Below are 12,541 nucleotides of genomic sequence, written 5' to 3'. Positions count from 1 at the left end.
ACGGGGAGGACGAGAGAAGCCGTGTAGCCTCGTCGTGAACGAAGTCAGGAGGAAAGCCAAGCAAGTGAGTTAGGCTGCTCGCTGCCTAAACTCTCTAAAACCGTCGACGATCTTACTCCAATTTGTAACTCGAAAACCCCCGTTGTTTTTATTCCTTGCTAATTAATCGAGGAACCGTACTGATTAAATCCGCATTTTCTTGGTTTCTGAATATTTTAGTGTAAATGACAATTCTTTGCTGATTCGATCAAGACGACAATAAGATATCTATCTATCGAATCATATTATTGAAATTACGAAGCTGTTTCCCAATCTTAATTCTTACGTACGCGCGTGAAATTTATGTTTCCTGTAAAATATCGACGTCATAATAATTTTCGTGTTAGATGCAGGCGTTTGAAATTATGGGGTATTCCTTACGAATTAATTTCGACGAGAACAGATAACAAGATCATACACTATTAAATTTGTAGTAATAAATGACTCAAATTATACCCAATTTGAGTGATTTTTAACCATTCTTGTAAATCGCCACTGTTTCCGTTCAATATGTCGTTAATTAAAACAATGTTAATTTAACTGAACTAATAAAATAATACTTTTTTGTTTTAACATAATAAATTTCGACACATATGGCAGTTAAAAACAATAAAATGTTATTTAACTCAAGATATTGGTTTAAATTTTATCAGTTTTGCTCGGGCACATTTTTGCAACGTCTCACATATCAAATTATATGCTAAAGTTGTTGATCTTGGTCAGCATATAATAGTAACGTGTGATCGTTGATCCGCGGTCGGATTAATTTGCCGATTACTGTGCCGGCACTTACCAGCAATTTCGTTAAATGTAAATCGCCCAGACAACTGCCTCCGGTTTCCTTGCCTCTCGATGCCTTTAAACGCCTAGCGCGTTCTCGTTCTCCTAAAAGCATCGGCTCTGCATTGTTTTCAATTCTTTTCGGCTCGAGGGGTTCGATTAGTAGCACCGTCCGGACATGGGCAACGCTCGTTTACACGGTAAATCTTAATGAGAATCGAGGGTGTGGCTTTTAGGGCTCGGAAGCACTCCCAGCTGCCCTTGGGGCACCAACGGGAAGGAGACGGTGGTCATGGTGTATCGATGAGAGAGCGAGGGTCGTTCGAAAAGTGACTGAAGCACACTCGCTACTTGGAATGATAATCAACGTCATCGATACGCGCAATAACTGAAAATGTAATCGTGTACAATCTTGTATAGCGTATCATAATTTTTTTCACCCACTTCGCGGTCGAATACTTTTCGAATACTTTTTGGTAGAACACGTTTTTTTGTTAAATTACATATTTTTAAATAAAAATAGTCAACCCGAGCGTTTTAGTATGTAATCATGAATTACAAGGCGGACCTCCACCGTCGGGAATAAGCATTTAGAAAAGATCACGGAAGAGACGTTGTAACCACTTTATCCACCAACCGGTTACTTTCGTTCTCATCCGTTAGCCGTTTTCCGAAGCATCCGTCAGTCGTAAAGGAGCCGATGATAGTTCGTCCAGGGGTGCAGCTTTCATAGGGAACCGGCGACGGTGCGTGTAACGTTTATTATTTATTTGCGGCCGAGAATACAGACGGTGCCGGCATCAGCAGTCAGCAAGACTCGTCAAGGCACCGTCGGAGTCGGGCCAGCTATTTCAGGTTTGTTTGGGTACGGTTTACGGCCCTTCCGAGAGCGCGTTTTACTGATACTCAACGGCCGCGAGTCTAGTCAACCCCACCTTTTCGTCGTTTCGGTGTTATCTTGTGTATACTCGTGAAATGTCGCTGACTCTCTCTCTCTCTCTCCCCGTAACCGGGATTACCGCCGCTTACGCGAGGCAAGATCGAAACATTCCTAACAGACGCGTTCGATCCCGATGATGAGCCGGAACACGCCACCGCCACCGTTCCTTGCGGTCGCATCGCGAGAAACGGTGTTTGCAACGAGGATGAGCCTCTCGTCAAACAGTCGAGATTTTCTTCCCGGGTGGCATCCCGATCGAAACAGTCGTCCGATATTGCGGTCCGTCAAAGTAAAGCGAAATATACACCCTCTATTTCGCGAAGGGAAACACTCGGTATCGATATCCTAAAAGCGCCGAGGAGTGGTCCCCGCACTGTCTTAAACATGCCCGAACATCGAGGAGACAAATGAAAATAAAATCTGAAAACAGAAATATCTTTCGCAATTGTCTTTTTCATGCATTTTTAAATATAAGACCGAGCGTTGTTGGATAGTGCCATCAGTTTTAACTCCTTGCCCTTTCAATCTATGAGTCTATCTATAGATCTGTCTTCGATTTTATCTCGTTTTGATAGCACCGTTTCTCTTCAATTCTCGGAAATGCCATTCCGAGACAATCAAGACGAGCGACAGTAACCAAAAGCGTCGTTAGCGGAAACGGGTTGATTGTTCGGACAACCGGTCTAGTTTTGCGGTGGGCGCAATCGATATCGGGCGATCGGTTAAAGCGGTCAAGGACGTAACGGCCGGGGAAAAAAAACGATGGGGAGACCATCGCTTTCTGCTTGCAATCTTTTGTCCCTACGTGCGTGGATTCGCTCACGTTGACTGAAAAATAGATTTTCTCCGATATAGGGATGTTTTAGAGGATTTTTAATATGCTCACACTCATTAATACATTTTTAGCATTTTTTTTTATCTTTACCCCGTAATCCTTTAAATAAACAAAACATTTTAAAACTTTAAAAAATTCATTTAAACAAACGGAGTCCATATATCACTGAAACTGTGTTATTCTTGAAGAAGCACACGCGGAACGGCTTTTTTAAATCATAGATCCGTCAACCGAAGGACTGTTTTGGTAGAAAACCTGTATGTGCATCAAAATATACACAAAAAAATTACTCCAAGTGCATGGAGACGGACCTCACTGAGGAGAGGAGAAACGCGCGTACAAAGAAGACGAGGGGGTGGCAGGGGGGCGATAAAAGAGCAACAGAAGGGAGAGGGTGGGAGCAGAATAATTGCACAAAGCGCCGATATGAAAGAATGGAATCCATATTCAGGTTCGCCTGATGTATCCGGCCGCGCGCGCCGGAGGAGAACCGTCGCGTCGGTCGGGGCGGCTTTTCTCCCGCGTTCCTATTCACGTCCGGAGAGCGGAAAGGGAACTTAGAGACAAGAACGAGACGGGTAGGAGAGACGATCCCGCGTGGTTCAACGACGACGGCGAAACAACCGCGATTATTATATTATTACTCTCGAAAGCGGGTATCGCGTTGCCGTCATAACCACGTCGGGGCCGCGGCTTTGTTCGTGTGACAGTGATAGGGCCCATTTATGTCGAGAACACTCACTCACGGCCGCCGATATAATGGCCGGATAAATTCTACGAAAGCCTACAATACGTTAGGTACGTCTCGTCGATATTAACCCCCTCCCCGGAAGAGAGCGGACGGGGTGGATGAGGGGGAGGGGGACGACGCGCGGGGGATAACCCATCGGGGTGAAACGTTGGCGTACCGTTGAAGCACGAGCGCCGGCACACGGTCCGAAACTTCGCCTCATTCTAATTAGTATCGATTACCGAAAGGAGAGTCCCTCGTTGCACTACCGCCGCCGCACGTTACGCACTCCTCGATCTCTCTACCCTCGTTGCGTAATGGCAACCGGCGAGGGGGAACGGCGGCGTGTACGTGTGTATATTCGCTCGGGGATATTTGCCCGCAGTAATTTTTCGATCGCGTCAACGGATTGACTTGACCTCCGTTGGATCGTTGGGAAAGTGCGTTATATAGCTGGCTGGAACGGGGGGTCGACAGAAGGAGACGGACCCATGGCACCCCCCGGGGCGTAACGCTAGGGGGGCGCTAATTAGGGTGGTTAGAGTACAAATGTTGTGGCTGCGCGTGCAGAGAACGTTTTTTCAACGTTTTCGGTACCGTGATAATTATATATCAATTTTCTTTTATACCTATATGTCTTCTTTTTTCTCTCGCAAGTACATTATTTATTTTCACGATGATAAAATATAATTAATATTTTAAACTTAGACGTTCGTGAAATTCATCGTTATTGTGGTAATAACGTGATTACCTCGCGATAGAAGTTGAAATCTCCACGATCAGTTGGCGCTAATCGTTCTGAATCAATCACGAAAGACACTGCAGCAACACGAGGACATTCATTCTGCAAAAGTGCTCGTTATTTATCCGCCGTTCCTTTCGCGTCTTGATTCGCGTAAACAAATGTGCGAGCGTGCAGTGTGTCAGTAAGAGATTGCTTCCGCCAGGCAAACTGCCTCGAAGTTCGTGACGAGGAAACGTTGGCAACGGTCCCTGTTCTTGATGAGCTTCGGACATGTACGGAGGCTTAAAATATGGGACGTATATTTTTTCATACATCGTAGTTTTAAGCTTTCGGGTTTAATCCCCCGAGATATACTCGAGATATAGGTACTAATCGACATTCCCAATCTCTTGCACTGTTAAATATTAATTAAGGGATGAAATTTAAACCACTACCTTGAGTTAAATAACATTTTGTTATTTTTTACTACCATGTGTGTATCGAAATTCATTATTTTAACACAAAACAATATTATTTTAACTTCATTGGTTTCGTTAAATTTTAATATATTGAATAGGAGCACCTACAAAAATGGTTAAAAATAACTAAAATTGAGCATAACTTATTGACATTAAGAATTTAACACTGTGAACATATAAATAAAATACATAGAAAAAGAGAGATAGAGGTATTTGAAATTTTGCGTCTCATAATATTAAGATCACTTCACGACTGAACGAAATTTAAGAAATTTTTTTGGGACAGTCAATTTTCAGAAAATCTAGGTATATAGAAGAGCAAAAAAGGGCAAATGCCTGGTACCTGGACAGCGAATAAAGTACACTTTACGTCGCCGTTCGCTACATTATTTATTGAAAAATCCGTCAGACGTCGTCACCGATAAATATCGTTTCGATAAATCTCTCTCGCGCGCGCGGTACATCAATCTGGCTTACGTTTTTCGACCCAATACGGATATCCTCATAGCCGTAGTGCGAAAACAGCCCTCCCCCATGTTGGTTCAGGCTTTCGTTGCGCCGGGTTAAGGGTCGTTCACGCGTGAAACAAGGAGCCGCGGCGAAGTGCCCCGGCAGGATCTTAACGCTCGGTTAGACAAATGTTGTCGGATACCACGATGGTTGCATTAGCATATTGCGCCGCGCCACATGCGATTTGCATTTCAGGATGCTCGGGCGCGATCGGTGAGGGGGAGAAAACGGAAGGGAAGTGGGAGATACCCGCGTTTTCCGACTACGGCCGTATTGTCGAAAGTTAATGGGATATGTTACGTGACGCGCGCGTCATTATATGACCGATCGTTGAACTCGTCATTCGAAGTCGCATTCATCGGTGAGAAGAATCACGGCTGCAAAGCCCGACATTGGTCGTCGGTGCGAAAAATAAAGCGTACCGTCGCTTTTGTGGACATTTAACGTGTCTAACGACAAGCACAAGTCACAAATTAAAAGTAACAAATAATTTTAGGGATATCTCCTTTCCCTCAATTATGACCAATGGAAAGCTAACTCTTAAGAAGAGATACGACTTGACGTCGCGAAAACGTATACGTCGTCGCGCGCTGCCTGACAAAAGGAAGACGAACGGTTGAAGGCGAGGAAAACGCTGTAACGAGCGCTGTGAGCGAGTAATTAACGCATGGGAAACCGGAGTATATAGTCACGCGTGACGAGGCGCCACGCACGCTTGATCTGCAGAGTCCGTATGATAGACGCTGCAGGCGACTGAAAATAAATCAAAGCATTCTCGTAAAGCGCTTTGCATGGAGGCCTTCATTTCAAAGCAAAGAAGAAGAAAATGTCGGCAATCCTCCATAAATATCCCATCTCTGTGTATCTCTCTCCAGCTATGGACGGAAATAGTCGAGTACCCGAGTACATCTCTATAAGTATTCGCCGTATCAATTCGATAGATATAAATTCTCCAATTGCGCACCACCCTCTTAATATGTCAATCCTTATCGCTCTATAAATTTATACCATGTTATAAATACCGATCCTTTATCCAACTTCGATTTGTATAAATTATCTATTAATATACCATTTAATTATTGATGGTAATACTTTTAATATGATTAACTGAAGACTCTCGATATTGAAATTAACAAGTAATAAAGAAAAAGTGGGCTTTGAGAGTCAAAGAGTCGATTAACTGTGCACGTGAGTTAATTTTATGTAACATTTAATTAACAATTCAATCCAAATTATAAACTTCAGAAGATTTGTTAATAGTAACATATACAGTAACATTTCTGATATTCGCGGTAATTTTTTGGATAATTTTGCTTTTCAATCTCGATCTGTGTATCTCATTTGCATCACTGTATTTGCAGAAATTCTTTTGGCGGACCATCTCCAAAAGTTTCGATATTTTTCTCTCGAGAATCTTAATCTCACGTTTTTCCTCGCGATGATCGAAGAGCCGGAGCGTTTCCGTCCGTGCGTACGGTGCGTACGATTTTACCGCTCATCTCGCGCGTACGTCGGCTATTTCTGATCTACGCGCGACGACGTCGGCACGTCGAACTCAACGATTGCGTCAGCAGCAGTCACGGGGCGATATGTAACCACCGGTATATTCGCGCGTGGACGCGCGCGGATCATCGGGCGCGTGGGTGCCGCGCCGCGATTCATCGCGTGCGCGCGAGGAAAGAGAGTCGTCGTCTTGTTGGTGGTCGTTAATTCTTGTCGCGCGTCCTCTACCGCTTTGATCACGCGAGTATGCTAATTGCCGCTCGCCGCCCACTCGCCGCGACAGACGGGGAACGCGAAATGAGGAGCGGCGAGAGACGAGGAAAAAAGGAACATCGGCCCGAGTGACATGAAGAAGAAAAGGAGTTGATAGCGCGGAGAGGAGAGTAGGAGAGGGATGTTTCGATACTATCGCGCGCGAAGGAACGACGAATGGATTTGTTGCTACAAATTGGAGAACAATTCGTTTCAGATGGCGTGATGTTTATGATAATTAAAACCAAAAATAAAACGCTTGATTTAAATTTTGAGAAAGTCTTTTCGAATTTAAATCACGAATTTTTTTATGTAATCGCATTTTTAAAGCCCCCTGCAATGCTAGGCAATAGGCAATAGGAACAGGGAACAGAAATCATGTATAAATACAGAGTAAACAGTGACACAGGCAATAGACACAGAGTTTCCGTCACGTTGGAAATTCTGTGCCTGCCTGTTGCCAACCAATCATAGCATTCGAATTTTTTAGGTTGTAATTAACGATTTTTTTGTTATTTCTTGTTCCTATTACCCGTTGGCTGGCATTGTGCAAGGGACTTAATTCTTAAAAAGTTCTTTATTTCCAACTTGAAACTCGAAGATTATTCGTCACCGTAGCTAAACAAATTCAATTGATGAGAGAGTAAATCATTGTCATTAAATCATATAGATTATTATGTGCTTTGTCTGTGAATATAGGGCGCGGTAGATAATCGTATTATCATTCAGGAACGACGTTAACATCGAAGGAGGAATTATCGCGTGCTCTTTTCCCTTCGCAAATGAAACGGCGCCTTTTTTGGCACAAATGAAAAATTTCCATCGAGATCGCTTCGCCTCTCCGAAACGAGAGGTGAAAGATCGAGTGGATGGCTTTGGCACTCTCGACCCGCCGTGTACACACGGCTCCGACGTGAGACACAACGTATACAGCGGCCGACACAGTATTTATTTTGTCCCGCGTGTGCGTCGCCCCGCGTATGTGAGACCACCATTCATGCCTCTCCACCCCACCCGTCCCCTCCCCTCTCTCTTTCTCTCTCACTCACTCACTCTCTCTCTCTCTTTGCTCGCGGTATATGCGCGTGTATGCCTTCGCTAAGAAGACAATTATCTCGCAGGCCTCGCAGGCAGGGCTCGCCTGTGGCGGCGCGCTTTGTGCCGCGGTCGCGGTCTCTCGCCGCGTTCCTCAAATCTTCGAAACCATTTCGTCGGTACCCATTATTGGCTTATGGGACTTACACAGGCCGCGTGTACGATAAACTGAGAAGTCGAGCCCGTCTATCGGAGACGTCCAGGTTCGCGTGGGAAATCGTAAGCGACAATATCGAGAGATCGCGCGCGGATGAATCGCTTCAGCCATTTAACTTCTAAATCCATATCGTTCATCAATAAATACTGATTAAAAATAAAAACAAATCTCCGTTGTTGAATGTTGCGGAATAAAGTTTCTCTCGCACACCGTAATGCTCAACATATGAAGTCTAGATTTGTTTTCACTTGTGAAAGTCCGCATGGCGAGGAGGTTTTTTGCGGCTCGCTCATGAATATTCCATATCACTCCGGTTACCGGAATTGTTCGGATTGCTGGAAGACGCTCGCGGTAATCTCCGCGCGTTCTCGCGAGCACGAAATCGCGGGGGCCACGTCGCGTCGTACCTTCGACGTGCAGTTTTTTGTTTGTCCGCCGGACGGGATCAAAGCGCGACGCACAAGTACGCTGAGAATAATCGCGGACGTGCGGGAAGATAACTTTTGGCGGGTAACAGCCGCGCTCGATATAAATCCTCGTCGTATTACTCGAATAAAATGTAAACGTAAAGCGGAATAATATAATATCGTAAATCACGTAACACGTGCGACGACTCGAGGTTCAAAGGGGCCCGAAGCGGAGAGGGCCTCCGAGATTGAATGGTCCTACGAATAGCGCTACGAAATCACGCGTACGAGGTGTATCGCGATATTTATCGTGTGTTTTGCCGCTAGCCGGCAGGACATTTCGCAAGCACGCATCGTTAGATCGTACAAATATCGTGTGTGCCAATGCCATTCGCAAGGTGCCCTAAATACGAGTCCTCTGACAAATTCGATCATTTATCAACAAATACTTTGTGATAGCTTGTCGTTCGCGGCACGCGAACCTCCAATTTTTTACGTCAAGCTAAGTATCTTTCATTCATCTTCTATTTCTATCTCTTTATATGTACAACAATAGTTTTGGCGAAATGAATAAGAGTGCCGAACTCTGGGCGATCGTAATTTGCACTTTTAAGATAAAAAATATTTTTCTTTTTTCATGCCGTAAACGAATAATTGAAATTAATATGGGATATTTTTCCGATCTGTTTTTTCGGGCTGCAGAACATTAGTGGAAAAAGGACAGCAAGAAAGAACGCGCGGCGGAGATCGAATCAGGAAATCTGGAGCTAAAAAACGGGGAGAACGAGAGTGCGGGTGCGCGACGAACGTAAAGCAACGCGGTGAGAGAAAGAGACTTTCGGCTGAGACGTAAACATAGATACGCGTACACGGTCCATTGAGAGGGGCCCCCCCTCGAGCTGGTACAACATGAGAAAGTCTGATTAGCTCTTTCGTTTCTTATTGGAAAACTTTCATTGCGCGGCTACGTCGTCGCGTCGGGGAGGGCCAGCAGCCACCGGGAGAAATTCCATCTCAACGGAAGCGGCTCAATTTAGCAGAAAATTCTTTATGCTTTCTCCCAATTACCCCGGTGTTTACCCTCTAAACCGGCCTCCTCCCCTCGCCCGCCCGTTCCCTCCTCTTGCGTATGGATTTTCCGCTTATTAAGCCATTGTCTCGCGTGCTCCATGACCCGAGAATCTGGCCAATCTGTGGGCCCGCAGAGTCGTCAGATCGTGGCGTTGTAATTCCCCGCTACTTCGCAAACGAGCGAGAGAACGAAATAAGCAAACACGGTAATTATACCGCATTTAATTCAATAATGAGAAGGGAAAACTTGAGGTTCGATAACTTGATAATTAGAACGTCTGTATCGCATTTTTATCTTTAAAGAAGCTACGTGGAATGGAACTAGTGTGACTGATTTAAATTAATTTTAAGGACAGGATCAAGAGACGTAAAAATGAAAAATACAATTTGAAAGACAACTTTGAAGACAAGATCAGGAGGTGTCAAAATGAAAAATACAAATTCGCGACAAGTCTCTCTCTCAGCGCGGGAAGAACCCGCCGTTGAATCTACGGCTGGAACGGCTGATTCCGAGACGTTGCTTGATCGTTACGCGCATCGTCGCTCGTGTTCTATACCTAAGGCGCGAGACACGCGATAAAGATACGTTCTCGAAATAAAAATCCTCGCCTCGCGGGACGCTTAAACGTAAACGGCAGCATCGTCTCTGGGCGAAACGCGCCCTCGTCGCGCTTTGGCCGCGTCACTTCAAAGACGAGATTTTTCGGAAGCGCGCCGTATACGTTATCTTTGACGGTCAGCCTCGGACGAGCCGGGGAGGACGCGAGGAACGGATGCACAGCCGGATGTCTATACCGCGCGCGCGCGCGCCTTTTTACTTTTCCCCCCTTTTCCTTCTTTTTTAAAGCAAAGTTGCAGCACTGTGTGCAGCCAGTTTGTTCCTCTACCCTGCGGTGGCTCGTAATCTGAGAAAAACGAGCGTCACCCGTTCCATATACAGGCGAGGCTTTATCCCTTTAACCGCGTCAATCGAATTACGACGCTTTATCTATGACTCTTTTCGCAGCATTGCTCTCGTCGTATGCTGCGTTTCGTGCAGCGGCAATCAGACGCACGAGCGCGATAAGAGACTTTTATTTTTTATACTATATAAAAGAAAAAGGAAACAACGCATGCAAAATCGCAGAATTTGCACCACGTTATACCGTGTGCGGCGGTCCATATTTCTTATATCGTAATTCGTGATCGCGTATGCACCGAGCGGCCTACTTTATGTGCACAAGTCACTCTTTCGACACACAATAGATTCAGGCTATCGATTCCTGCATTATATAATTTCTGTGTCTAGTAAAACGAAGAATTTGCTGCCCGCGGTGTGTAATTTGTGCTCGCAAGCACGACTCTTTATCGCGGGAAATTAAAAGAATATAAATAGAAGGAGCGAATCTTGAACGTGAAAAATATCGAGCAAACTTCGAAATATAATGTATCGCGGCGTATACGCTGGGGAACCGGGTATATTCAGAGCGACAGTAGACCATTCTTTCGCAAGTACTATCGGTATCCTTTGAACAATCGCCCTTCACGTGCTCCTCGACGACTTATCGTATCGGTCGATCGCTCGCTGGATTACGCTTGATCGATCTCGTAACGGATAAGTAGCGGTTATTTGAGAAACGCTCTCTCTTGATCTGGATCATTTAAAAAAAGAGTACTTTTATATATAGATATTATCAATCGCCGTCATTAAAAAGCCAGGACACAAATCGCATTAAGAAATCTCGCTCATATAAGAGAAATAAATTGGAAATAAAAATTCTAAATATTACAGCTATCTTTGAAATTATTTGCAGATACAATTTGCGAGAGAGAATATTGTATAAAAATGAGTATATAACACACTGCAAACTAATTCTGTACACTGTTAAATATTAAAGGATGAAATTTAAACCAATACCTCAAGTTAAATAACATTTTATTATTTTTAACTATCATGCATGCAGAAATTTATTATTTTAGCTCCATTATTTTAGTTAAATTAACGACATATTGAGTGGGAGCAGTGGCGATCTATAGAAATGCTAAAAATGATTCAAATTGTGTATAATTTGACATTATGAATTTAAACAGTGTACTTCAGATAGGGACAAAAATTATTTATTGTGCAAAAAAGCTTGCATCCTTCATCGTCAGTACGTCGTTTGATCATATTCTTCAGAAAGCATTCACACCGCGTAGGAATCTTCGCCGTCGTCCAAGATTTAACATCGAGTCGCGACCATCCGATTGTCAGTCCAGAATGCTTTTACGCGAACTCGTCACGCGAGTGCTAGACGAAACTTCGGATTCAGCGCGGCCGCAAGTTCGCGGTCCTAAATCTGGGCTATATGTTGACGGAGTCATAATTTTATCAGTGGGACTTTTATTTTTTGCACGCGCGACTAAACGTGTCGCACGAAAGCCGTAGACCAAGCGTGACTTCGCTCGTGTACGAGTAAGAACAACGTATTTTGTGTGACGAGAAGAGAAGGAGGAGGGGGAGGGGGGGGGGGCAACAGTCGAGGTCACGCAGCTCCGGTGCTCGGTGGAGACGCGGCATTTTATGGTGAACGCGTTTTATTGCTCACGGCTGCTGGCCGCGACCGAGTAGTCGGCGACGTTCAAAGGCCCGAAGCGGAACAGTAAAGGCTAGTTTAACGGTGCTAACAGCGACCACAACACGAAATGTATTACTATACCACCGCGGCGCGATTCCTGGCCGCTCCCTTTACCTCGTCCGTTCGCGCCCTCCGCCCCCTCGGGGCCCGCTGCGCCCCGCGTGCCCTCGTCGCGCGACAGGTTCCACCTGACATCCCTGTCGATAGCGCGATAATTTACAGCCGCACGTGAGTTTAATTAAATTTTCCAGCCGAGACGATCGGCCGGCCGCGAGTGACCGGCGCCCGCGCGCGCTCCGCGGAAGAAAACGGGAGAAAAGAAAGAAAGAAGAACGAATTTGGATAATTTCTGGAAGGAGAAGCGAGCATATGTCCGTCAAAAGGATGTCCATAAAATTGTCGAAGCAATAATAATTTTCTTG

The 12,541-nt window shown here is 45.0% G+C and overlaps 2 protein-coding genes across 2 annotated transcripts in view; one reads left to right on the top strand and one right to left on the bottom strand.

The window, feature by feature from the left end:
• LOC139816724 (neurotrimin) overlaps positions 1-12,541 on the top strand; it is a 64,346-nt gene that overhangs the window by 5,218 nt on the left and 46,587 nt on the right. The gene's annotated exons all lie outside the window — the stretch shown is intronic.
• The window catches only part of LOC139816717 (protein Wnt-4), a 38,221-nt gene that overhangs the window by 8,906 nt on the left and 16,774 nt on the right, over positions 1-12,541 (bottom strand). The window lies entirely within an intron of this gene.

Source organism: Temnothorax longispinosus, chromosome 7 (genome assembly GCF_030848805.1).
Source record: "Temnothorax longispinosus isolate EJ_2023e chromosome 7, Tlon_JGU_v1, whole genome shotgun sequence".
NCBI classification, from domain to species: Eukaryota; Metazoa; Arthropoda; class Insecta; order Hymenoptera; family Formicidae; genus Temnothorax; species Temnothorax longispinosus.
The sequence above is the reverse complement of the archived record's forward strand: the minus strand, read 5'-3'. Positions and strand labels throughout refer to the sequence as shown.